The 24943-nt window shown below is 46.1% G+C and overlaps 1 pseudogene; it reads right to left on the minus strand.

Moving 5' to 3' along the window:
* Positions 1–16436: 16436 nt before the first annotated feature.
* Positions 16437–20396, minus strand: LOC112612855 (annotated as a pseudogene).
* Positions 20397–24943: the final 4547 nt, after the last annotated feature.

Below are 24943 nucleotides of genomic sequence, written 5' to 3' on the forward strand. Positions count from 1 at the left end.
GAATGCACATTTGAGAGTTGTTGCTATATTTTATATAATGGAAGTTTTGGGGGCAGGATGAATCTCTTACACGGACAAAGGTGTAGAAGAGAGGAGGGTCTAAGCTCAACTGCCAAGAAACTCTGATATATAACAGAAAGTGTGTGTGTGTATATATATATGTGTGTGTGTGTGTGTATATATATATATATATATGAGATGGGGTTTCACCATGTGCCAAGAAACTCAGATATATAACAGAAAGCCTATATATGTATACGTATATGAGATTGGGTTTCACTGTGTGTGTGTGTATATATACGTATACATATATACGTGTGTGCATATATATATATGCAGTGTCTGTAAATCAGGTGTTCAGCATATTTGGAGGTTTGGAGGAGTGACCAGACAGGAAAGAAAAAAATTAAGTTTCGAGAAATGTGTTTCAAGAAGGAAGTGGTGGTCAGTGGTGTCTGATTCAACTTCTGAGAGTCTGTTAAGATGAGAAGCTGAGGCAGGAAGGAGGTAGGCACCATGTCCGGCCATGAAGTTGGCAAGAATCCCCTGAAACAGGCCAGGGAGATGAATGAAGAAGAAAGGGCTTTGAGGCAAAAACGATGTCCACATCTACACAGTATTTAGCTCCCATTTATGCCAAGACCAGCTCGGTCGGGGAGACCCTAACCCAGCGGTGCTAGAGGAATTAAAGACACACACACAGAAATATAGAGGTGTGGAGTGGGAAATCAGGGGTCTCACAGCCTTCAGAGCTGAGAGCCTCGAACAGAGATTTACCCACGTATTTATTAACAGCAAGCCAGTGATAACCACTGTTCCTATAGATTATAGATTAACTAAGAGTATTCCTTATGGGAAACAAAGGGATGGGCCGGAAAAAAGGGATGGGTTTGGCTAGTTATCTGCAGCAGAAGCATGTCCTTAAGGCACAAATCGCTCATGCTATTGTTTGTGGTTTAAGAACGTCTTTAACACATCTATACATGCACCCTAGAACTTAAAGTATAAAAAAAAAAAAAAAAATGCCTTTAAGTGGTTTTCTGCCCTTAAAGTGGGCAGGTGTTCCTTGCCGTCATTCTGGTAAACCCACAACCTTCCAGTGTGGGCGTCATGGCTATCGTGAACATGTCACACTGCTGCAGAGATTTTGTTTGGGGCCAGTTTTGAGGCCAGTTTATAGCCTGATTTTGGGGGGCCTGTTCCCAACACATTTATAAGTGGGAACATGCAGTATTTGACTTTCTGTTTATGAGTTGTTTCACTTAAAGATAACGGTCTCCAGCTTCACCTATGTTGCTGTAAAAGACAGGATTTCATTTTTTTTTTTTTTTTTTTTTCAGACAGAGTCTCATTTTGTTGCCCAGGCTGGAGTGGAGTGATGTGGTCACATAGCTCACTGCAGCCTCAAACCCCTGGGCTCAAGCGATCCTCCTGCCTCAGCCTCCTGTGTAGCTAGGGCTGCAGGAGCAAGCCACTGGGGCTGGCTAAATTTAAAATTAGCTAATTACTTGATTTGTGAGATAGGGTGTTGCTGTGTTGCCCAGGCTGGAGTGTAGAGGTGTGATCACGGCTCCCTGCAGCCTTGACCTGCTAGGCTCAAGGAATCCTCCTATCTTAGCCTTCTAGGTGGCTGGTACTACGGGGGTGCACCACCATGCCTAACTAATACAGATTTTTTTTTTTTTTTTTTTTGTAGAGACAGAGTCTTGCTATGTTGCCCAGGCTGGTTTAGAACTCCTGTGCTCAGGCGATCTGCCCGCCTTGCCCTCCCAAAGAGTTGGAATTACAGTTGTGAGACACTGCACCCAGGCTAAATTTATTTTTGTTTTATATTTCTATTTAATATTTGAGATTGAATACGATGAATAGAAACGCAAATGAAATAAATAATTTTAAAGAATAAAGGTGGGGCATGGTAGCTCATGCCTGTAATACAGCACTTTGGGAGGCCAACGTGGGTGGATCACTTGAGGCCAGAAGTTCGAGACCAGCCTGGCCAACATGGTGAAATCTTATCTCTACCAAAAATATGAAAAATGAGCTGGGCATGGTGGCATGTGCTTATAGTCTCAGCTACTCAGGAGGTTAAGGCATGAGAATCGCTTGAACCTGGGAGGCAGAGATTGAAGTGAGCCAAGATTGCACCACTGCACTCTAGCCTGGGTGATAGAGCCAGACTCTGTCTCCAAAAAGAAAGAATAAAAATGTAAAAGGTAATATTTAATATTATATACATTTATATATATAATTTATATTTTATATTATATATATTTTATTTTATTTTTAACTTATTTTTCCAATATAACACTTTTAAAAAGTATACCACTGTCACTTGGGAAAAAGTAATTTATTTGCATTGCTAATTTTTTTCTTTTTTTTTTTTTTGAGACGGAGTCTCGCTCTGTCGCCCAGGCTGGAGTGCAGTGGCCGGATCTCAGCTCACTGCAAGCTCTGCCTCCCGGGTTTATGCCATTCTCCTGCCTCAGCCTCCCGAGTAGCTGGGACTACAGGCGCCCGCCACCTCGCCCGGCTAGTTTTTTGTATTTTTAGTAGAGACGGGGTTTCACCATGTTAGCCAGGATGGTCTCGATCTCCTGACCTTGTGATCCGCCCGTCTCAGCCTCCCAAAGTGCTGGGATTACAGGCTTGATGCTAATTTTTTTCTACTGCAGTATTTTTCTACTGCAGTATTAGCACTTCATATAGGCACCACTCTTCCATTTCCTACTTACATTCATTTGGTCTATTGTTACAAATATAGTATGCAATTGAAAAAACTAATGGGGGCCCAGTGTGGTGGCTCAGGCCCATAATCCCAGCACTTCTGGAGGCCGAGGTGGGCGATCACCTGAGGTCAGGAGTTGGAGACCAGCCCGGCCAACATGGTGAAACTCCGTCTCTAAAAAATACAAAACTTATCTGGGCATGGTGGTATGCGCCTGTAGTCCCAGCTGCTCGGGAAGCTAAGGCACAATAATTGCTTGAACCTGAGAGGCAGAGGCTGCAGTGAGCCGAGATTGCACCACTGCACTCCAGCCTGGGTGACAGAGCCAGACCCTGTCTCAAAAAACAAACAAACAAACAAAATAAAAACAAACAAAAGAATCCAAAAAACAAACTAACAGGGAAATGAAGCTTTATAGATTTTTTCCCTCTTTACAGCTTCTCAATATCATACCATTTAAGTGAAAATTTATATGGACATTTTCTGTACATATCTTTTTTTTTTTTTTTTTTTGAGACGTAGTCTTGCTCTGTCGCCCAGGCTGGAGTGCAGTGGCGCAATCTCGGCTCACTGCAACCTCCACCTCCCGGGTTCAAGCCATTCTCCTGCCTCAGCCTCCTGAGTAGCTGGGACTACAGGTGCCTGCCACCACGCCTGGCTAAATTTTAAAAAAATTTTTAGTAGAGAAGGGGTTTCAATGTGTTAGCCAGGATGGTCTCGATCTCCTGACCTTCTGATTCGCCCGCCTTGGCCTCTCAAAGTGCTGGGGTTACAGGTGTGAGCCATTGCGCCCGCCTCTGTACATATCTTGAAGGGCAGAGATTACACCGATAAAGCCAAAATAACTGTGCAAGGCCGGGTGCAGTGGCTCATGCCTGTTATCCCAACACTTTGGGAGGCTGAGGTGGGTGGATCACCTAAGGTCAGGAGTTTGAGACCAGCCTGGGCACCATGGCAAAACCCCGTCTCTACAAAAAATATAAAAATTAGCCAGGCGTTGGTGGTACACACTTGTAATCCCAGCTACTCAGAGGCTGAAGTAGGAGAATTACTTGAATCCAGGAGGCGGAGGTTGCAGTGAGCTAAGATTGTGCCACTGCACTCCAGCCTGGGCAACAGAGCGAGACTCTGTCTCAATTTTTTTTTTTCCCCCCACAAATACAATACAGAAAACAGAAACTACAGATGATGTGGCTGGGTACTGTGGCTCATGCCTATAATCCCTGCTCTTTGAGAGGCTGAGGTGGGAGGATTGCTTGAGCTCAGTTCAAGACCAACCTGGGCAACATAGTACCCCACCTCTGGGACCCAGGTCTGCAAAATACTAAAAAATTACCAGGCATGGTGGTGCACGCCTGTAGTCTCAGCTACTGTGTAGGCTGAAGTGGGAGGCCCCACCTCTGCAAAATATTAAAAAATTACTGGCTGGGCGTGGTGGCTCAAGCCTGTAATCCCAGCACTTTGGGAGGTCGAGACGGGCGGATCACGAGGTCAGGAGATCGAGACCATCCTGGCTAACACGGTGAAACCCCGTCTCTACTAAAAATACAAAAAACTAGCCAGGCGAGGTGGCGGGCGCCTGTAGTCCCAGCTACTCGGGAGGCTGAGGCAGGAGAATGGCGTAAACCCAGGAGGCGGAGCTTGCAGTGAGCTGAGATCCGGCCACTGCACTCCAGCCCGGGCAACACAGCAAGACTCCATCTCAAAAAAAAAAAAAAAAAAAAAAAAAAAAAAAATTACCAGGCATGGTGGTGCACGCCTGTAGTCTCAGCTACTGTGTAGGCTGAAGTGGGAGGATCACTTGAGCCTGGGAGGTCGAGGCTGAAATGAGCCATGATTGTGCCACTGTGCTCCAGCCTGGTCAACAGAGTGAGACCCTGTCTCAAACAAAAACCAAAAAACAAAAAAAACCAAACAACAAAAAAACCCCCCAAAAACCAAAGCATTTAATTTGACTGAAAAGCTCTGTAAGTGGAGAAACTATACTCAGAATGTTCTTTAGTTACCTCTCTCTCAAATATCAAGGGTGCACTGAGTTCAAGGCAGAAATCACGTGTGAATTAGTTCCAGTGGTATACAAACAAATGGAAACGCTAAATGAAAAACTGCCTTCCTCAAAGTGTAGTGAGACCTCACAACGGCTCTAACTGTAACCTCAGTCACCAAGACAGAGGACGCACTGAACATTTACTTCTGCATTACAAATGTGGCTCTGGCACACCTGTTATCTATCCAAATCATTAACTTTCTTTGCCTTTCTAGAAAAAGGTCTATTATTGAACAGTAACCATATTCTAATTTTAAATGTAATTCATTTCTTAAAAACCACTGTCTTTGAACAGATAAAAATGACTTACACAGACGAGATACGGTGGCTCACGACTGTAATCCCAGTACTTTGGGAGGCCAAGGTGGGTGGATTGCCTGAGCTCAGGAGTTTGAGACCAGCCTGGGCAACACAGTAAAACCCCATCTCTGCTAAAATACGAAAAGTCGGGCATGGTGGCGTGTGCCTGTAATCCCAGCTACTCGGGAGGCTGAGACAGGAGAATCGCTTGAATCTGGGAGGTGGAGGTTGCAGTGAGCCAAAATTGTGCCACTGCACTCTAGCCCAGGCGACAGAGCAAGACTCCCTCTCAAACAAACAAACAAACAAAAAAAAAAAAGAAAAAAAAAAAGGCTTACATAATACTGTTACAGAACCTTTAGGGTGTCACTTTTCTGGTAGGAAACGTCTGTGGTCCCTGGTGCCTTCGCCGGAGTTCTTGTCTTGCATCCAGGAAGAATGAGGTACATAGGCGAGTAGAGGGTGAACAAGATGAAGAGGAGTTTTATTGAGTGTTTGAGCAGCTCAGAGAAGATTCACAGTGGGCAGCTCCTCTCGGTAGGCAGGTCATCCCACTGAGTGTTCAGCTCTCAGCAGAGCGGAGACCCCAGAGAGGGTAGTTCCTCTCTGGTCCTCCTGATATCTGCAGGTCTCAGCAGAGAGGAGGCCTTGGAGAGGGTAGCTTCTCTTTGCCCAGCAGGTCATCCCATCCTCACTGCAGCTTTCAGCAGAGAGAGTAACTCCTTTCTGCAGCTGGTCATCAGGTCATCTCCAGCGATGAGCACAGAGGGAAGCTTCTCTCTGCAGCTGGTCGTCCCGATGTCTCTCTTTTTCTCTGCCCTGCTCTGGCTGAGCCTGGAGCTTTTATGGACTGCAGAGGGGATGCAGTGTGTGCCGACTGGTCCATCGACAGCCGTGGGTGGGCCTGGAAAAGGCATCAGAAGTCCCCACTCTGGTCCACAGGTCTGGCGGCCCTCAGCCTTCAGGCCCTCTCTGACCTGAACGTGGGGTCTTAGCGGGGACTTGCTCCCTTCTGCCAGGAATCAATCTGACTCCTGCTGCTGTTCGTGGCCTCAGGTTGGGCCCTGACTTTGCTCCAAGATCAGAGCAGGTGCTGAGAGCAGGGAGAAACCAGGCAGTTGGAGCAGGTGCTTTGGAGCCTGCAAGGGCAGGGGCACCTCCCTGACCCCCCAAGAGCACAGGGAGGCTTGAATCTGTGGCTACAACTTGGGCGGCTGCAGAGGCCCAGGATGCAGCCTCAGGCGCGCCCCCTTGCAGACTGGGGTGGGGATTCCTGATCCTTGCTGGGCCTGGGCTGGCGTCCAGGGCAGGGCAATATCACCAGGAACTGCCCCTGTTGCCCCAGCACTCAGGCGCAGCCTCGGGGAAGATCCTGGCCCCGGCCTGGCCATGGGGAGTGGCAGGCTTGACGGTTGCCCTGATGTGGGATGAACCTCAGGAACAGGGCTGGGAGGCCCTGCACAGAGCCTCCTCCTGAGGCCCAGGATCCCTGAACCCTCTGTGGGGTGGGTGCAGTGGCTGCACTGCTGGCTAGTCCCTAAAGAGGGCGCTGCTCCCTCTTCCTGCCACTGCCCACAAAGCGCGGCCCCGGCTCCACATCCGGGCCCCTCTCTGCCGGACTGTGCTGCTCCAGTGCTGTGCTGAGGCCTGTGGACTGCAGGCTGCATGGTCGGGGAGCCGTCAGCCTCCTCCCTGGGCCCTCCCTACAGCAGCTGGTGTGATGCCAGCAGTCAGACAGCCCACTACAGCCATCAATACCACACGAGTTTTCACAAGAAGCTGGTCAAACTTTCCCTTGTGGAAAAAATTAGTCTGTGGCCAGGCGTGGTGGGGCCCTGCCCTCCCAGGAGGTTATCACGACGTAACCTGCCAACTTGATAAATCTCTGCCTCATGGAGTCACAAACATTCTTCTCTAGGGGAGAAGTTCTCCATGATTCCATACATATAAATTTAAAAAAATTTAACTTGGGGCCGGGCGCGATGGCTCACGCCTGTAATCCCAGCGCCTTGGGAGGCCGAGGCAGATGGATCACCTGAGGTCAGGAGTTTGAGACCAGCCTGGCCAACATGGTGAAACCCCGGTCTCTACTAAGAATACAAAAATTAGCTGGGCGTGGTGGCGTGTGCCTGTAATTTCAGCTACCCAGGAGGCTGAGGCAGCAGAATCACTGGAACCTGGGATACGGAGGTTGCAGTGAGCCAAGATCACGCCACGGCACTCCAGCCTGGGTGACAGAGCAAGACCTCAGATGGTAAAGGGTTTGGGGAGGAAGAGGATCAGGAAAAATAACTAATAGGTACTAGGCTTAGTACCTGGGTGTGGGAAGTAAGCCACCCAGGTGTTGAGGCAAGAGCTGGAGGGCACGAGCTGTTCCAGTATAATAAAATATATAAAATAAGAATAGTTAAACTAGATATAGATCATAGATATGATTGTATATAACTATCATTAATCATTAGTCTGTAGCAATCACACTTTATTCCAATATTATAATAATCCTCACTCTATAATCACAACCTAAGAAAAACCAGACCATACAGAGATAGGAGCTGAGGGGACACAGTGAGAAGTGATCAGAAGACAAGAGTGTGAGCCTTCTGTTATGCCCAGGCAGGGCCACCAGAGGGCTCCTTGGTCTAGCGGTAATGCCAGCATCTGGGAAAACGCCGCATGTTGCCAAGCAGACCGTGGAGCGTCAGTGCCAAGGAAAAGCACCCGCTACTTAGCAGACCAGGAAAGGGAGTCCCCCTTTCCCCGGAGGAGTTCAGAGAAGACTCTACTCCTCCATCTCTTGTGGAGGGCCTGACATCAGTCAGGCCTGCCCACAGTTATCCAGAGGCCTAACCATCTCCACGTGATGCTGTGCTTCAGTGGTCACGCTCCTAGTCCGCCTTCATGTTCCATCCTGTACACCTGGCTCTGCCTTCTAGATAGCAGTAGCAAAATTAGTGAAAGTACCAAAAGTCTCTGATATGCAGAAATAATGGCATAAACGGTCTCTCTCCTCTCTCTCTCTCTGCCTTGGCTGCCAGGGAGGGAAGGGCCCCCTGTCCAGTGGACACGTGACCCACGTGACCTTACCTATCACTGGAGATGGCTCACACTCCTTACCCTGCCCCCTTGTCTTGTATCTAATAAATAACAGCACAGCCTGGCGTTTGGGGCCACTACCGGTCTCCGCGTCTTGGTGGTAGAGGTCCCCTGGGCCCAGCTGTCTTTTCTTTTATCTTTTTGTCTTGTGTCTTTATTTCTACAATCTCTCAACTCCACACATGGGAAGAAAAACCCACCGGCCTTGGGGGGCTGGGCCCTACACCTGGGTGAAATAATCTGTACAACAAACCCCCATGACACAGGTTTACCCATATAACAAATCTGCACATGTACCCCTGACCTTAAAGTTATTTTTTTTTTTTAGACAGAGTCTCCCTCTGTTGCCCAGGCTGGAGTGCAGTGGCATGATCCCAGCTCACTGTAACTTCTGTCTCCCGGGTTCTCTCTCCTGTTTCAGCCTCCCAGGCAGCTGGAATTACAGGCTTGCGTCACCACGCCCGGCTAATTTTTGTATTTTTAGTAGAGATGGGATTTCACCATGTTGGCCACCATGGTCTCGAACTCCTGAACTCAAGTGATCTGCCTGCCTCAGCCTCCCAAAGTGTTGGGATTACAGGCGTGAGCTACCGTGCCCAGGCAAGAAGGGAATACCTTAATGGCAACTTCTCCCCGCCACTTGCCTTGCCAAAATTCTTCACATCCACCTTTGCCAGTGCTTTCCTGTAACAACAAGAGTTTTCGCAATTGTTCTCTGAACAAGCAATGGTAGACCTGATCCAGAGCCTGATAATGTCGTATCGTAAATTAAATCTTTTAACGTAGTGCCCTCTGAAATAAAAGGATGATCTAATGAAGAGTCCTCTTTATTTGGCACTCGATGGTGAGTGGCAGAAACAGATCATCAACATGAGTGAGATGTGGAGGAGGCAATGGCAGCTGCTAGTTCTATGAGACCTGGGCCAGGCGACGGCTTCGTAGTAGTTGAGTGTTTTATTTTATTGCGATAGTCCTGATTGCAGCAACATATTGTGGTCACACACCCAGTTTATGTATTTATATTTTTTATCTTAAACACATTTTTTTTTTTTTTTTTTTTGAGGCAGTCTCACTCTGTCGCCCAGGCTGGAGTGCAGTGACGCAATCTCGGTTTACTGCAACCTCCGCCTCCTGGGTTCAAGCGATTCTCCTGCCTCAGTCTCCCGAGTAGCTGGGTTTACAAGTGCCTGCCACCATGCCTGGCTAACTTTCATATTTTTAGTAGAGATGGGGTTTCACCATGTTGGCCAGGTTGGTCTTGAACTCCTGGCCTCAAGTAATCTGCCCACCTGGGCCTCCCAAAGTGCTGGGATTACGGGTGTGAGCCACCACACCCAGTGAGACAATAGATTCTTGTAAACTTTAGACACCCAATTGAGCTAACAAACACTAGGTCTTATTTCTTTTATCAAACTGTGTGTTTGTACCCATTAATCAGCTTCTCTTCCTTCTCCCCCTCAAGAATAAACTTCTGTAAAAAAAGAATCATAGAGAGGTTCATTCTCTCTTCAGTCACTTTTGCTTAGCCATTTCTACCTTAGCTGTGAGTTTAAAGTAAACCCAGGCTGGGCGAGGTGGCTCATGCCTGAAATCCCAGCACTTTGGGAGGCTGAGGCGGACAGATCACTTGAGGTCAGGAGTTCGAGACCAGCCTGTCCAATATGGTGAAACCTCATTTCTACTAAAAATACAGAAAATTAGCCAGGCGTGGTGGTGGGTGCCTGTAATCCTAGCTACTCAGGAGGCTGAGACAGGAAAATCACTTGAACCTGGGAGGTGGAGTTTGCAGTGAGCTGAGATTTCATCACTGCACTCTAGCCTGGATGACAGAGTGAGACTGTCTCAAATGAAACAAAAGGAAACAAAAGTAAACCCAGCCCGGTAAATCTGGGCTGACCCTGTGGTTCAGTTTTTGTTCCACTCTAACATTTGGTCTCACGTGGAACCCACACATTCCCACACATTCAAAAAAAAAAATTTAAAAGATAACTGAAAACATTTACTGGAGTTTGAACAACTGGAGTCACAAGGTGATTTTACAAGGGCAATTTTTAGCGATGGGAATGACTAGTTGCATGAGTGGCTTGAGAAATTAGTGTAAGATCGCCTATAGAAAAAGCTTCTTTTAGAAGACTATTTTTGGAAAATAACTTCAAATGTAAAGCAAAGTAGGCTGGGCATGGTGGCGCATGCCTGTCATGTTAGCACTTTGGGAGGCCGAGGTGGGAGGATTGCTTGAGCCTGGGAGTTTGAGGTCAGCCTGGGCAACAGGGTGAGACCTTGCCTCTACAAAAATTAGAAGAAATTAGCCACACGTAGTGGTGCTTGCCTGTAGTGCTAGCACTTTGGAAGGCTGAGGTGGGAGGACTGCGTGAGCCCAGGATAGGGACTTTGCGCTGCAGCCTGGCAATGGAGAGACTCTGTCTCAAAACAAAACAAAACAGAAAGTTACATGAATGAAAGGTGTACAAGGAACACGCATCGTGTCTTTTACCCAGGTTCCCCAGTTAATATTCAGGCCCGCTTGCATTATCATTTGCTCTCCTCCTCTCTCTCTGTCTCTTTCCCTTTCTGTCTCTATCTCTGTCTCTCTCTGTTTCTCTATATCTCTCTTTCTATCTCTATCTCTTTAAAATATGCTTAAATTTTGTTTTGTATTTTTTTCATTTTTGTTATTTTTTTCTTCCTTTTTCCTATCTATCTCTTTTTTTTATTTTTATTTTTTTTTGAGACGGAGTCTCACTCTGTCGCCCAGGCTGGAGTGCAGTGGCCGGATGTCAGCTCATCGGAAGCTCTGCCTCCCGGGTTCATGCCATTCTCCTGCCTCAGCCTCCCGAGTAGCTGGGACTACAGGCGCCTGCCACCTCACCCGGCTAGTTTTTTGTATTTTTTTTTTAGTAGAGACGGGGTTTCACCGTGTTAGCCAGGATGGTCTCGATCTCCTGACCTCGTGATCCGCCCGTCTCAGCCTCCCAGAGTGCTGGGATTACAGGCTTGAGCCACCGCACCCGGCCCTATCTCTCTATCTCTTCATCTCCATATACTTCTCTATCTCAATCTCTCAATCATTTCCTCTCTGTCTTTGTCTCTCTCCATCTCTATCTCTCTACCTCTATCTATCTCTTTCTCTGCCTATCTCTCTATCTCTACCTATCGCTTTCTTTCCATCTCTATCTCATCTCTGTCTTTCTGTCTCTACCTATCTGTATATCTCTACCTGTCTTTCTATCTCTGTCTCTATCTCTATCTCTATCCCTCCATCTCTATCTCTATCTCTATTTGTCTCTTTATCTCAATCTGTCTCTTAATCTCTCTATATCTGACAAGACCGGGGTTAAGAATCAAAGCCAGAGGAAACCACAGCCTCAGAGGCCAGGGAAGTTCTGGGAAATTTCCCATGCAGTGTGAGAGGATTTGAGAAAACAGGAGGGAGTCTTGGGGCATTTGTGAAGGCGATTTCTTAGAAAGAAATACAGAACTGGTTGCGTGAGCTTTGCTCCGTCCTTTGGCCCATGTTTTAAGCAGATCAAATGATATCATTAGCCCCTGGGGGCATGAAATATCAGCTAATCAGCAGTCCTCTTTTTTTTTTTGTTTTAACATTTTTATTACTTTTCTTTTTTTTGTTTTTAAACACAGAGTCTTACTGTGTCTTCCAGGTTGGAGTGCAGTGGCGTGATCATGGCTCACTGCAGCCTCAACCTCCTTCCTAGGTTCAAGCAATCCTCCCACCTCAGCTTTCCAAATAGCAGGACTAAAAGCACACACCACCATGCCCGGGTAATTTTTTTGTTTTAAACTTTTTGGTAGAGACAGGGGTCTCTCCATGTTGCCCAGGCTGGTCTCAAACTCCTGGGGTCAAGCAATCCTCCCACCTTGACCTCCCAAAATGTTGGGATTACAGGTGTGAGCCACTGCCCCAGCTGTGCCCACATTTTTGTAGGTGCAATGATACAGAATAAAAAGAAAGAGAGACTAGTTTCTGCTCTCAAGCAGTTTACATTTTAGATCATGAGTCAAATCTAGATCAGGTGAAATCTAGTCCATGGTCTGTTTTGTTTCTGAGACATGCTCTCACTGTGTCACCCAGGCTGGAGCGCAGTGGCACCATCATGGCTCGCTGCAGCCTCGAACTCCCAGACTCAAGCGATCCTCCTGTCTGAGCCCCCCAAGTAGCTGGGACTACAGGCATGTGTCACTACGCCCGGCTAGTTTTTGATTTTTTTGTAGAGATGGAGTCTTGCCATGTTGCCCAGGCTGGTCTCGAACTCGTGAGCTCAAGCGATCCACCTGCCTTGGTTTCCCAATGTGCCGGGATTACAAGCATGGGCCACTGTTCCCGGCCTCCTTGCTGGTTTTTGTAAGTTAAGTTTGATTGGAATGCAGCCATGATCATTTGTTTACGTAATGTCTATAATTGCCTTCACGCTACAATAGCAGAGTTAAGTAGCTGCAACAGAGACTGTGTAACCTCTGTGGATATGCATATATAGAGGGGTTAGAGAAGGGAAGAGAGAGAGAGATAGATAGAGAGAGATTTTTTTAAAATTATTATACTTTAAGTTCTAGGGTACATGTGCATAACGTGCAGGTTTGTTACATATGTATACTTGTGCCATGTTGGTGTGCTGCACCCATCAACTCGTCAGCACCCATCAACTTGTCATTTACATCCCAATGCAATCCCTCCCCCCTCCCCCCTCCCCATGATAAGCCCCGGTGTGTGATGTTCCCCTTCCCGAGTCCAAGTGATCTCATTGTTCAGTTCCCACCTATGAGTGAGAACATGCGGTGTTTGGTTTTCTGTTCTTGCGATAGTTTGCTGAGAATGATGGTTTCCAGCTGCATCCATGTCCCTACAAAGGACACAAACTCATCCTTTTTTATGGCTGCATAGTATTCCATGGTGTATATGTGCCACATTTTCTTAATCCAGTCTGTCACTGATGGACATTTGGGTTGATTCCAAGTCTTTGCTATTGTGAATAGTGCCGCAATAAACATACGTGTGCTTGTGCCTTTATAGCAGCATGATTTATAATCCTTTGGGTATATACCCAGTAATGGGATGGCTGGGTCATATGGTACTTCTAGATCCTTGAGGAATCGCCATACTGTTTTCCATAATGGTTGAACTAGTTTACAGTCCCACCAACAGTGTAAAAGTGTTCCTATTTCTCCACATCCTCTCCAGCACCTGTTGTTTCCTGACATTTTAATGATCGCCATTCTAACCGGTGTGAGATGGTATCTCATTGTGGTTTTGATTTGCATTTCTCTGATGGCCAGTGATGATGAGCATTTTTTCCTGTGTCTGTTGGCTGTATGAATGTCTTCTTTTGAGAAATGTCTATTCATATCCTTTGCCCACTTTTTGATGGGGTTGTTTGTTTTTTTCTTGTAAATTTGTTTGAGTTCTTTGTAGGTTGAGAGAGAGATTTTAAGAAATTGTCTCACATGATTGATGAGGCTATCAAGTCTGAAATCTGCAGGGTAGGCTGGAGACCCTGGGGAGAGTTGTTGACTCTGAAGTCAGACACTAGAGGCAGGACTCCTTCTTCCTGTGGTGGATTTCAGTCTTCTGCTCTTAAAGCCATCAACTGATTGGTTGAGGCCCACCCACATTATGGAGGGTCTCCCAGGGACTTTACTCAAAGTCTACTGATTTAAATGTTAATCCCTAAGCCAGGCACCGTGGCTGTAATCCCAGCACTTTGGGAGGCCGAGGCGGGTGGGTCCCCTGAGATCAGGAGTTTGAGACCAGCCTCAGCAACATGGTGAAACCCCGTCTCCACTGAAAATAGAAAAATTAGCCAGGAGCGGTGGCGCATGCCTGTAATCCCAGCTCCTAGGGAGGCTGAGACAGGAGAATCGTTTGAACCCAGGAGGCGGAGGTTGCAGTGAGCCAAGACTGCACCACTGCATTCCAGCCTAGGCGACAGAGGGAGACTCTGCCTCTAAATAAATACACAAATAAATAAAAGTTGAAATTATAAAAAAAAATCTCTGCAAAGTAAATTATGATGTAAGGCTGGAGTGTTGATATTCTCCTATGGCAGGACCGTGAAAGTGTATTGCTGGCCTTGCTGGACGAATGCTAACTGCTTCTGGTCGTCTTTATTAACGTATGGAGTGAAAAACCATGGACCAGGCTGGATGCAGTGGCTCATGCCTGTAATCCCAGCCCTTTGGGAGGCCAAGGCAGGAGGATTGCTTGAGCTCAGGAATTTGAGACCAGCCTGGACAACATGGCGAAACTTCATCTCTATAAAAAATATAAAAATCAGCCTAGCATGACCAGGTATGGTGGCTGACACCTGTAATCCCAGCACTTTGGAAGGCTGAGGTGGGCGGATCATGAGGTCAGGAGTTCGAGACCAGCCTGGCCAATATGGTGAAACTCTGTCTCTACTAAAAATACAAAAACTAGCTGAGTGTGGTGGTGTGCACCTGTGGTCGCAGCTACTTGGGAGGCTGAGGCAGAAAAATAGCTTGAATCCTGGAGGCAGAAGTTGTAGTGAGCTGAGATCACACCACTGCACTCCAGCCTGGGCAACAGAGCAAGACTCCATATTAAAAAAAAAAAAAAAATTAGCTGGGCGTAGTGGTGTGTGCCTGTAGTCCCAGCTACTTGGGAGGCTGAGGTGGGAGGATCAATTGAGCCTGGGAGGCAGAGGTTGCAGTAAGCTGAAATTGCGTTACTGCACTCAAGCCTGGGTGATAGAGTGAGACCCCATTAAAAAAAAAAAAAAGACAAAAGAGTATTAACCAGATTGCTGGGTACAGTGGCTCACGCCTGTAATCCCAGCACTTTGGGAGGCCAAGGCGGGCAGATCACGAGGTCAGGAGATCGAGACCATCCTGGCTAACATGGTGAAACCCCGTCTCTACTTAAAAAAAAAAAAAAAGAAATATTAGCGGGGCGTGGTGGCAGGCTCTTGTAGTCCCAGCTACTCGGGAGGCTGAGGCAGGAGAATGGTGTGAACCTGAGAGGCAGAGCTTGCAGTGAGCTGAGATGGCACCACTGCACTCCAGCCTGGGCGACAGAGCGAGACTCCATCTAAAAAAATAATAAATAAAATAAAATAAAATAAAATAAAATAAAATAGCTACGCATAGTGATGTGTGCCTGTAGTCCCAGCTACTAGGGAAGCTTAGGTGGGAGGATCACGTGAGCACAGGAATTTGAGGTTGCCATGAGCTATGATTGTGCCACAGCACTCGAGCCTGGGCAACAGAATGAGACGCTGTCTCCAAAAAAATTTAAGAAAGTAGCAAAGGACTTGGCTGAACTGTGTTCTAGTGTTTTGCAGAAGGCAGATCTTAGAAGTGACAAAACTGGATACTTAGCTGAGGAAATGTCTAAGCAAGGTGTTGAAGGAGTGGCTTGGTTTCTTCTTACAAGCAAAATGCAAGAAGAGAAAGGTAAGTGGAAGGAATTGTTAAGCAAAAAGGAACCAGAACTTGAAGATTTGGAAACTTCTTGGTCTATGCATATTGCAAAAAATGACAAGGCTTGTTCTGAAGAGAACGCAAGCATAGATGTGAGCCATGGATTTAATCAGCCATCTCCCTAGAAGCTAGGAATACAGATGGGATTATACCAGCAGAGACACTGCCGGTTCAAACTAAAAGGAACAGAGACAGATCAACCTAAAGGAAGGATTTCAGACTGCTAGGATTCAACAGGATGGGGCGATGAAGTTATTTGGCTGTGAGTATGCATTAGCCTTTAAGAAAAGGGAGGAATGGGGGGCCAGGGGCGGTGGCTGAAGCCTGTAATCCCAGCACTTTGGGAGACCGAGACGGGTGGATCACGAGGTCAGGAGATCGAGACCATCCTGGCTAACACGGTGAAACCCCGTCTCTACTAAAAAATACAAAAAACTAGCCGGGCGAGGTGGCGGGCGCCTGTAGTCCCAGCTACTCGGGAGGCTGAGGCAGGAGAATGGCGTGAACCCGGGAGGCGGAGCTTGCAGTGAGCTGAGATCCGGCCACTGCACTCCAGCCTGGGTGACAGACAGAGCGAGACTCTGTCTCAAAAAAAAAAAAAAAAAAAAAAGAAAAGGGAGGAATGACTTCAAAGGCAATTCAGAGATCATCAGGGCTGTCCCTTTCACAACAAAAGGAGGCTGGCTCCTCTTCACCTTCAGAGGGCAGGATTTCTTCCTCACTGTGAAAGGATCAGGGACCACCACAGACAGCCTCGGGATCTGAGCCAAGGGTTGAATCTGTCCTGAGGATCTGAATTGATGATGCTTCCCTGGTGGTCTAGTGGTTAGGATTTGATGCGCTCTCTCCCAAAATGGTGATGCTGCCGCTGCAGTGGGCCTGGAGGCAGAGCATGGGAGCAAAGAGGATTATTCTCCAGCCTTAAGATCGAATGGAATTTGCCTTGCTAGATTTTGAACTTGCTTGGGGCCCATCATCACTTTCTTCCTTCTGATTTTCTCCCCTTTTGGAAAGGGAATCCTATGCCTGGCCCAGCATTTATTTAATTTATTATTATTATTTTTTATTATAGTTTAAATTCTGTGACACATGTGCAGAACGTGCAGGTTTGTTACACAGGTATACACGTGCCATGGTGGTTTGCTGCACCCATCAACCCATCCTCTACATTAGGTATTTCTCCTAATGTTATCCCTCCCCTAGCCTCTCACCCCCCGACAGGCCCCGGTGTGTGATGTTCTGCTCCCTGAGTTCATGTGTTCTCATTGTTCAACTCCTACTTATCAGTGAGAGCATTTGAGACAGAATCTTACTCTGTTACCCAGGCTGGAGTGCAGTGGCATCATCTTGACTCACTGCAGCCTAGAACTCCTGGGCTCAAGTCATCCTCCCGCCTCAGCTTCCCTCCAGGCATGAGCCACCATCCCTGACTATTTCTCTAATTTTTTTTTTTTTTGAGACAAAGTCTCGCTTTGTCGCCCAGGCTGGAGTGCAGTGGTGCGATCTCGGCTCACTGCAAGCTCCACCTCCCGGGTTATGCCATTCTCCTGCCTCAGCCTCTGAGTAGCTGGGACTACAGGCACGCACCACCATGCCTGGCTAATTTTTTGTATTTTTAGTAGAGACGGGGTTTCACCGTGTTAGCCAGGATGGTCTTGATCTCCTGACCTTGTGATCCACCTGCCTCGGCCTCCCGAAGTGCTGGGATTACAGGCGTGAGCCACCGCGCCCGGCCATTTTTTTTTTTTTTTTAAGAGATGGGGTCTTACTATGTTGCCCTGGTTAGTCTCGAACTCCTGGACTCAAGCAATCCTCCCGACTTGGCCTCCCAAAGTGGAGGAATTATAGGTGGAATTATAGGAATTATAGCTGTGGCTGGGTAAGTCTCTGGTATTTCGTTATGGCTCGAAGACCAGGCTAATACAGTCCCCATTCCAATGTTCATAATCCCATATTCCTTCACAATCAATGGCCTTGCTTTAACTGCAGACACCACCTGAGACTGAAAATTCAAACTGTGTTGGAATCCAGTGAGGGATTTATGCAAAAATAGATTTTTTTTTCAAATGGTGTCAGGCAGGCAGAGACAGAGACGAGAGAAAAAAAAAAAAAAAAGTCAACACCAGGTGATAAGGTTTGGCTGTGTCACCACCAAAATCTCATCTTGAATTTTAACAATCCCCACAAGTCAAGGGTGGGACCAGGCGGAGATAATTGAATCATTAGGGGTTTCCACCATACTGTTCTCATGGTAGTGAAGTACTCTCAGGAAATCTGATGGTTTTACAAAGGAGAGTTTCCCTTCACAAGCTCTCTTGCCCGCTGCCACGTAAGACATCTCTTTGCTCTTTTTCATCTTCTGCCTTGATTGTGAGACCTCATTAGCCATGTGGAACTGTGAGTTCATTAAGCCTCTTTCCTTTATAAATTACCCAGTCTTGGGTATGCCTTTTTTTTTTTTTGAGTTGGAGTCTCACTCTGTCGCCCAGGCTGGAGTGCAGTGGCACGATCCTGGCTCACTGCAACCTCCACCTCCTGGTTCAAGCGATTCTCGTGCCTCAGCCTCCCGAGTAGCTGGGATTACAGGCAGCCATCACACCTGGCTAATTTTTGTATTTTTAGTAGACATGGGGTTTCACCATGTTGGCCAGGCTAGTCTCAAACTCCTGACCTCAAGTGATCCGTCCGCCTTAGCCTCCCAAAGTGCTGGAATTACAGCCATGAGCCACTGTGCCTGGCCAGTCATTCCTTTTGGAATATCAAAGTTGTGATTTGTTTTTGACAATATGCAGTTTGGGCAGCAGATGGCCATCAGCTAATGACATTTCATTGCCATCCAGAAATTTACGTGTAGAAAACTTAGTGTCCTCTGTGCTATTTTCATCAGTTTCATCAGGGAGAGGATAATTCAGATATTCGTAAGTTTTTGCAGGTTTTTTTTTCTTCAACTTTTAAGTTGCAGGGTACATGTGCAGAGGATGTGGAGGTTTGTTACACAGGTAAATGTGTGCCATGGTGATTTGCTGCACAGATCAACCCATCACCTATGTATTAAGGCCAGCATTCATTAGTTATTCTTCCTGATGCTCTTCTTCTCCTCACCCTGCTGACAGACCCCAGTGTGTGTTGTTCTCCTCTCTGTGTCCATGTGTTCTCATCATTCAGCTCATAGTTATAAATGAGAACATGCAATGTTTGATTTTCTATTCCTGTGTTAGTTTGCTGAGAATAGCTGCTCCAGCTCCATCCATGTCCCTGCAAAAGACATAATATTATTCCTTTTTATGGCTGCATAGTATTCCACGGTGTATATGTACCACATTTTCTTCATCCAGTCTATCACTGATGGGCATTTGGGTTGATTCCATGTCTTTGCTATTGTGAATAGTGCTGTAGTGATCACATGCATGCATGTATCTTTATAACAGAATGATGCATATTCCTTTAGATATATATCCGGTAATGGGATTGCTGGGTCAAATGGTATTTCTACTTCTAGATCTTTGAGGAATCACCACGCTGTCTTCCACAATGGTTGAACTAATTTACACTACCACCAACAGTGTAAAAGCGTTTTTTTTTTTTTTTTTCTCCACAACTCACCAGCATCTGTCGTTTCTTGACTTTTTAATAATCACCGTTTTCTGTAGGGTTTTTAAGAGATCCCTCACTCATGCTTCATTAACTTCTGGCCTTGAATTCTTGATCTATGTAGAGAATTTGGCAAAGATGTCAATTCCAGCAGTATTTGATTCTGGGTGTTTTGGTGAAAGCTTTAAGTACTTGGGAGGACATAAGACTTCTTCAGGAGATTCCTCAATCTTATTTGACTTCAATATTATTTGAAAATTATAAGTGGTGGGTTGTTCCCAGGAGCCTTGTTTTGCAGATCTGCAGGTTTCCATTTCAGATCAACAGTTGTGACACTAAAGACAACTCCTTTGAACTAAGGAATCGTGAGGAATCTCTGGGGAAAAAGGCAGATTTCTGTGCTTTCACCATCACTGACCACCTTGACACAGAGCTCAGTGAGGGGTCCTTTTCTTCCTCCTTCAACCTGTTCAGTGTCATTGACAATGCCAAGGCCAGCTCAGCTGGGCTTTGCAAATGGTGACAGCTGCTGTTTCTGCTCCAGGGCTGCTCTGGCTGATGACTTAGGCCATGCTGCTCACTGGACAGTCTGGCATTGAGGACTTGTGACCTGAGCCACTTCCTCAACTGGCTTTAAATTTATCAAAGGGAGATTGTCCAGGTGAGCCTGAGTTAATCATGCAAACTCTATAAATCTGAATGTAGAAGGCAAATATCAAGAAAGTAAGAAACCAGAGAGATTGAGACCTTGAGAAGGATTTGACCTGTCATTGCTGGCTTTAAAGATGGTAGGGGCCACATGACAAAAACCTGAGAACACTTTCTAGGAGCAGAGTGATCCTTGGCTAACAATGAGCTGAGAAAACAGGGGCCTCAGTTCTGCACTGCAAGGAACTGAATTCTGCCAACAACATTAATGAGTTTGAACACAATTTTTCCCCAGACTCCAGATGAAAACACGGCTTGGTCAACTCCTTGATTAAGTAACCCTGAGAATAGAATCCAGATAAATACTTGCCCAGATTCCTGATGCACAAACACCATGAAAATAATGAATGAGTGTTGTTTCAGGCCACTAAGTTTGTGATGATTTGTTACACTGCAGTAGCTAACTAATACACTGGGTTATGCGGCCAACCTGTTGATTGGGATCCCCAGTCTTATTTCGCATAGATACTTCAGAACCATGGACAGCGGAACAAATGCCAGGGGAGAGCTGATTGGCTGGATTAGCTACCATCCAAACTGGAGAGATCCTATTGGACAATCTTTGACCTGGGCACTGATCCCTGGACCAGTCAGATTTTGTCAGGATCTACAGACTCAACTTTTCCTTGCCAACCATGAAAATGGTGCCTCAGGGGTCCTGCAAGGTCCTGAGTGAACAAGTCCCTGCCTAGTTCTTCAGAAGGATATTGCACCACCCTCTTCCCCATCCACATTAGCCTCCTTTGCCTTCTCCTTCCCATTTCCCAGCCATTGCCCAGTGGTGTTCCTGTGTTCAGGAACTCTGTTCTTTTCTCTCTTTGAAACTTTCTATCCTTTACCTAGCCAACTCTCTTTTTTTTTTTTTTTTTTTTTTTTTTTGAGACAGAGTCTCTCTCTGTCACCCAGGCTGGAGCGCATTGGCATGCTCTTGGCTCAGTGCAACCTCTGCCTCCCAGGTTCAAGCGATTCTCATGCCTCAGCCTCCCCAGAAGCTGGGAATATAGGTGCATGCCACCATGCCAGGCTATTTTTTTTTTTTTTGAGATAGAGTCTCACTCTGTCACCTGGGCTGGAGTGCAGTGGTGTGATCTTGGCTCACTGCAACTTCTGCCTCCCAGCTTCAAGTGATTCTCCTGCCTCAGCCTCCTGAGTAGCTGGGATTACAGGTGCCTGACACTATGCCCAGCTAAGTTTTTGTGTTTTTAGTAGAGATGGGGTTTCACCATGTTGGCCAGGCAGGTCTTGAACTCCTGACCTCAAGTGATCCTCCCACCTTGGCCTTCTAATGTGCTGGGATTACAGGTGTGAGCCACCATGCCTGGCCTGATATCTCTGAAATTTAAAAACTATTTAGAATATCACTGGGACTTATATGCTTTCATTGCTAATGGCCTGCTGCTAAAACTATGTAAGCCCCTTCCCTCTAGGCCCAGGGACTGTCACAGAAGAGGTGGGCATGTGAGATGATAAGGGCCAAATTTGAGGGATAGAATTATTTCAGACCCTCATACTCAAGAACGGGCACGCAGATGCCCAAACATCTTCCAAAATAAGACTGCTTCTTGGGCTACTATGTGGCCTCTCTCCATCCATCCCAACCATAAAAAGTTTTGCTTGCCATAGAATTAAACAAAAATTATGGAGAGGATATCCAGATGCCTGGTGTATTAGTCTGTTTTCATGCTGCTGGTAAAGATATACCTGAAGTTAGGCCGGGCGCGGTGGCTCAAGCCTGTAATCCCAGCACTTTGGGAGGCCGAGACGGGTGGATCACGAAGTCAGGAGATCGAGACCATCCTGGCGAACATGGTGAAACCCCGTCTCTACCAAAAAATACAAAAAACTAGCTGGGCGAGATGGCGGGCGCCTGTAATCCCAGTTACTTGGGAGGCTGAGGCAGGAGAATGGCGTAAACCCTGGAGGCGGAGCTTGCAGTGAGCTGAGATCCGGCCACTGCACTCCAGCCCGGGTGACAGAGCGAGACTCCGTCTCAACAAAAAAAAAAAAAAAAAAAAAAAGATATACCTGAAGCTGGGCAATTTATACAGGAAAAAGGATTCACAGTTCCACGTGTCTGGGGCAGCCTCATAATCATGAAGGAAGGCAAGGAGGAGCAAGTCACGTCTTACGTGGATGGCAGCAGGCAACAAGAGAGCTTGTGCAGGGAAACTCCTGTTTTTAAAACCATTAGATCTCATGAGACTTATTCACTGTCATGAGAACAGCATGGGAAAGACTTGCCCCCATGATTCAATTGCCTCCCACTAGGTCCCTCCCACAATGCATGGGAATTCAAGATGAGATTTGGGTGGTGACACAGCCAAACCATATCACCTGGTGACAAAGCCTTCTGGGTATAGTGCTCCCAGTAATAAAATTGTGCCAATTGTATAAACAATTTTATCAGCCACTTTAGGAGAAATTACTAAAAAGACTACAAAAAGCCTTGCAGCACATTGAAAGTCTCTAAATTCCTTAGCTTAAATGGTTTTAGGAAAATGCTTATATTTTGTATCACTAATTGCTACAAGTGTGTAACTACAACGAATATTACAGTAGCTCAGTGCATAGAACTTAAATAGATGTCAATTTTATAACCTCGCCTTTTGACATTTGATTTTTGGCTCTTATGTTACTTAAAGGGTTCCCAGGGTTAGTGAGAACCTGCCCACCACCATTCCCATCTGGCCTGGAACATTTAGTCGGCTGTAAATATTATGACTCCAAGACCTTTGGCCATAGGGGCCTCACCGAGGGACATGTTGGGCCTGGGTAGGCAGACACACCACCCCAGCAATAATATGGGACAAAATAAAAGTTTGGCCATTGATGCTGCATCTGGCATATAATGACCAAAAAAAGGGGGAATGTAAACTAGTAATTAAATCCCAAGCTCCCCCTTCCCACTGCCACTGACTGAATGGATCCCTCCTTGGCCAAGGGAACCCCCTGTAAAAAAATCTTAAAAACTTAGTTCCCAGACATAATGAGATGGGAGGCCAGACATACCTTCCTTTTGTGGTTTAGACACAATAACAGACCAGCCTTAATGGTCAAATAAAAATCACAAGACGAATGGAGCAGACTTTCTGTAACAATAAGATAGCAAATTAAGCCAGGTATAGTGGTATGCACCTATAGTACCAGGTTGCCGGGTCTGACTACGGACCCTGACCCAGTGATGGATGAAAGACATACACTGACACAGATATTTTGCCTGTCAGTGCGGCTAAGGGGCTCTGCTGCCTGAGTCAGCAGAATCGGCCTTGATAAGCCAGTGAAATTCACATTTATTTAGTACAGATTAAATGACAAAGGTCTCAAGTAAACACCACTGGGGGGTAATTAACATTGCCGACCTCCCAAGTAGAGAGCAATCATGCACCCGCAGATGACCAAAGGTCAGTCTTAGTACCACAGGAGTAAACAAGCTATTTAGATAAACTCCTCTACAGTCCCATATATCTATGCCCTAAGCTTTTAAGATAATTCAGCTGCCTTCAGCCAAATCTTCTACGTAAGTTATACAAACTCCTGGCCTTCCAAGAAGATTTGTGTCTATTTCCTGTAACTTTATAATTTCTCCCACCACCCTGACCGATCCCCTACATCTCCCCCTTCTCTGTTTTTCACATCAGGCCTTGTTGTTTGAAGAGTACAGACGTGTGCATCAACAGGTCTGTCAGGCGAGGCAGTCGTTGCTCTTATTCTGGCTTTGCATCCTAGAATTAGCAAATAACATGAGATAAACATGAGTATAATGAGTAACATTCTTTTCCAATCAAGGAGTGACCTGTAGTGTTACTTGGCGCTTCAGTTTGATGTGTGCTGTTACTAAGGATCCCCACTGGGGGTATGTTAGTTTCTTCTAGTGAAGCACTCACATTTTTAGAAGCTGGGAAGGGGTTGTTTGTCTAAGCAACAGGGCAGACAAAAGGCAGATTAGAAGATGGGCTTAATAGAGTGTGGCAGGTACAGGTAGCAGGCAAAGTGAGAGAATGAAAAAGGAACAAATTATCTGGAGTGAATGGTGTTTGTGTTCGGAGTAGGATTTGCTTAGCCTTTGGAGTTGTCCTCTTCAGCCTCCTCCAGATAATGTCTGGGGCCTGTGTTGTCTGATGAAGTCACATCATCTGGGGCTGTGGGTCCTGCCGGGTCATCTCCTTCATTTCTGGTATTGGGTTGGGTCCTAGCCATGCCATGGTAAGGTTTGATGCATCATGCTGGAATCCAAAGAGGACCTGAGGGGGTGTGAACACCAGCATATCCTCTTCCCCATGTTAGCAAATCATCTGGACCACACCATTCATTACTATTTATATCCTTCCATAAAACTGCAGGTTTTGTGGCTTGAGAAGTTTTAGCAAAGTGCCTTTCTATAGCTGGTGGAAATTTGTCACCTAAATTTTAAAAATGAAGGGTAAATGAGGTGTGTGCTAGTAGTGTTGCAGGGTGCTTATCCATACTTTCCCTCTTTTTGTTTTCTGAGCATATTTTTAAGGATGGAGTGGGCACGTTCTACTATGGCCTGTTCTTGGAGGTTATATGGAAAGCCTGTGGAATGTTGGATGTTCCATGTGTGACGAAATTGTTGAAGTTATGAGCTGGCTAAGTTGGACCATTATCCGTTTTAATTTTTGTGGACTGCCCCATAAACACAAAAGTTAAAAGAAGATGTTTAATGACATATTGAGTGGACTCTCCAGGAAGAGCATGTGCACTAATTAAATGAGTGTAGGTGTCAACAGTTACATGTACATATCATAGTTTTCCAAATTCAGGGATGTGTGTACATCTATTTGCCATAACTGATTAGGTTTTAGTCCTCTAGGGTTAACACTTGTAGAAGGAGGGGATGTGCCTGTGAGTTGGCAATCTGGACATTGTAGGATAATTTGTTTAGCTAGTCTCTGGGTAAGTTGAAATTGTTTAGATAAGTTTCTCCAGTTTCGGTGGAAAAATTAGATATATTTCTCCAGTTTTGGCAATTGGGTGGCTTGGTAAAGCAGTGATGTCATAACTTGTAA

This window comes from Theropithecus gelada, chromosome 19, assembly GCF_003255815.1.
Source record: "Theropithecus gelada isolate Dixy chromosome 19, Tgel_1.0, whole genome shotgun sequence".
In the NCBI taxonomy this organism is placed as follows: Eukaryota; Metazoa; Chordata; class Mammalia; order Primates; family Cercopithecidae; genus Theropithecus; species Theropithecus gelada.